The sequence below is a fragment of the Schistocerca cancellata genome, unplaced genomic scaffold, assembly GCF_023864275.1.
Source record: "Schistocerca cancellata isolate TAMUIC-IGC-003103 unplaced genomic scaffold, iqSchCanc2.1 HiC_scaffold_430, whole genome shotgun sequence".
NCBI lineage: Eukaryota > Metazoa > Arthropoda > Insecta > Orthoptera > Acrididae > Schistocerca > Schistocerca cancellata.
The window spans coordinates 91061-94302 of record NW_026046447.1 but is presented as its reverse complement, the minus strand read 5'-3'; the positions used below and the strand labels follow the sequence as shown (position 1 = coordinate 94302).

At 37.3% G+C, this 3242-nt stretch overlaps 1 long non-coding RNA gene across 1 annotated transcript; it reads left to right on the top strand.

Moving 5' to 3' along the window:
- The first annotated feature begins 646 nt into the window (after positions 1 to 646).
- LOC126125005 (uncharacterized) lies at positions 647 to 1196 on the top strand. Its single transcript, XR_007526441.1, has 3 exons — positions 647 to 747; positions 868 to 938; positions 1083 to 1196. It is a non-coding gene; the product is annotated as an uncharacterized LOC126125005 (long non-coding RNA).
- The last annotated feature ends 2046 nt before the right edge of the window (positions 1197 to 3242 follow it).

Sequence of the window (3242 nt, the reverse complement as noted above, 5' to 3'; positions counted from 1 at the left end):
GAGGTGATTGTCTACTAAACATAAAAAAGTTACACTGTTAGTTAAATCAGATATATTCAATGAATAAGCCTACAGTTCATAATCCTACTTACTTTTATAAATATAAATTCTTTACAGAATCGAGTGCCTAGTGTGGTTGCAACTCGCAGTAATTTTCTATAACATGAAATATGGCGGTGTGCCAGACAATAAAATAAAATACGTGCTTCTCGCACCACTTCAACCAGAGCTCTCTTTTCTTAATCAAACATATGAGTAACATAATTGTGCTTTTGTTTTATCAGCGACACAGCGCTGCAGTTGTGTGCCATAGGCTTTATTTATTTGTCACTGATTATTTATTTAATTAATATCTCGCGTTTCCGAGGAAACTCACGCTCGGCATGCAAATGTGCCTTTATATTGCCCCCTGAATTGCGAGGCGAAAGGACACACCTGCAGGCGAGCAATTCACCTAAAGGCACAAGAAAATCTAAGTTATCTACAACTATTTACTTGACCCACATTATACACATTATATACAAAATTTGAATGACGCGGGTGCGCCGTAAAAGTTCTTATGTTGGCAGATAGAGTGCGCGCATGCGCAGAAGCGTCTGTGTGACTCCGGCACTGCCGTTATATCGTACAGTTAGATCACGCGGCACAGTATTGCAGTTCATATTGTTCGTGTGCGCGCGTCTCTCAGTCGTTGCACCAAGAAAATATTCAACCAAGATTACATATGAAGACTACATTCTATGACAGGTAACTTAGTTTTAAATTTACAATATTCGTTATAACACAATGCAACTTAGATTGTTGAATGTTCTTAGTTACATAGTATTGTTCTGAAATACTTCAAAGAAAAATGTCCGTATGTTTCAGGTGCGTTGACCTATACACATCGTGTCGTTATCACAGTTCATATTCATCTGCTGCACAATAATTTTTTACAGGTTAGTATCGTCGTGGTAAAGTTATTTGATCAGAGTAACATCGTTGTATAACAACGTGATTAATACATAAGCATGTCCATTTCCTATTTCCATTATAGTCGTTGTGATGCAATTCGTTGTGAGTAAAAGCATTGCTTATTACAGATCAGACGTGACCCGCCGAGTAATTGGTCCACGTGCAGTTCGTTTTTTACATTCCGTGGAAGCTTGGTTGTAGAACCTCGGACGGCACATAGCTGGCGTCGATCCTAGGACAGTCCAGGTAAGAGTGTCCATCACATTTCGAGAACATTTCATTCCCTGAAGTTCCAACCAAAATTCTTCCACCCGTCGTGTTGTTTTCTGGACAGGCACTTTGTGTCCATTTAATCCAGTTAACATCTTGAAGTTAGGTACTGTAGTAATGTCACTAGACGATGCACGAATTATGCACTTCACATTTTCAGTTTTTTGCTGAATATAGCTCACCTAAATGTTCGTAGTTATTAATCAAGGAAATCGTTCATCGCGTTTACATAGGTACGATGCATAATGAATGGCATTAACCGTTTCCTTCACATAGGTTTCTGCGTAGTTGCAGAGTTAGTAATGTTCGTTAATGTCCGTGAACAGAGGTTCACTATGCAATGTCTTTTTGGCATTCGTTTTGTTCAAATTTTTACATGATACATCAGTTAAAAAAAAAAGTAATTATACATACACACGTCACATATTTTCTTAGTATAAACATAATACAGTTGCACATAAACATGTTTACATCATCATTACATCGCTATAGGTTATTACATTGTGTCACATTTGATTACATGAATTGCAGATATTTACGTCCTCTTTATCGGTTTTGTGATGTCACCTGAAATTAAGATAGGTTAGACACAACATTCATTACATCAGTAGGCAAGACCAGGCGTTTTCACTACTCGATAAATATTCAAAATAGTAAGAGAGAGAAAATGTTCGATTCCTCGCGTTTTGTGCGTGTGTGTAGAGTGTCTGTGTGGCCTTGACTACTGGTAGATGCTTTTCGTGTTGAGAGATGTGCGTCTAATCTATTTCTCAAAGTAAAAGATCGCTTCACAGATGACGTCTGTCAGTTCGTCAGGTGTCATACCAAGTCAGTGGTACCTACAGTCACAAATGTTCCGTGAAAAATTAATATATCATTCACTGCTACGTAATCATAAATTTTACTTTAATATTCAGTCTTCTCGGTGGAGCCGCGGCGTTGAAAGAAAAGTTCTTCTGTCTTCAACTGCGACTCTGGAACGCTGAAATGAAAATTTCTATACTACTTATTATCTGTGTTGTAACGAGTTGCTTAGCAATGTTTTGATGGGTATGACTTTGACATTATTCAGCATGAAATGCTCTAAGATCTCGGTGTGCGTATAGCCCAATAATTTTGTTAGTTCTACGATGTTGTAACAGATACGCACCAGGGTGCGGTATGTTAACAATTATATAAGGTCCTTCATATAGCAGACGCCACTTAGCGTTGCGTCGTTTGAGTGCAACAGATTTATGATGAGTACGAAGTAGTACAAGCATTCCTACCTCGAATTTTTGTTTTCTTTTTATTATGTTTCTGTGATGTTTGTTTCGTATTTGTGCGTGATGTGTCAATGTAGTCAATACTTCTTTTATTTTCTGTTCAGGTGTGATTTCCTTGTCTGACAACTTAGGTAATGGTTCTATCCACTGATCGTTCTGTTTGCAATTGAACATGATCTCGTTAGGTGTGTAATTTGTATCGTAAATATTTAAGTTATTGTGTACGTCTTCGAAAAGACTTAGGTAGGACACCCAATTAGTATGTTTTGATGAAATATAGGTCCTCATGAATCGATTTAATTCTCGGAAAAGTCTCTCAGTCGCGTTACATTGTGGACTAAACCTCGAAATAAATATACTTTTAATGTTATTGTCCTTCAAGAAATTTCTCCATTTGTACCCAGAGTAGTATGCTGCATTATCTGACAGAATTGCTTTAGGTTTTCCCACGTGCGTCAGGTAATCACTTGAGAATCTTCGTATTATAGCACTTGCAGTGGCGGATTTTAAAGCATAAAGTTTTACATGTTTAGAAAATACATCGTAAAAAGCTAAGATATATTTGACGCCTCCAGAGCTTGCTGGATGCGGTCCACTGATGTCAGTACACAGAATTTCCAGGGGTTTACTGGGTAAAATAGAATGTAAATCTGTTTTTGTGGATAAATTCTGAGGTTTTGATTTTTGACATATGACACATGTTTTCAGTTCCCCGTAAATTTTTCTTCTCATATTGCTAAAATAACAGTATGT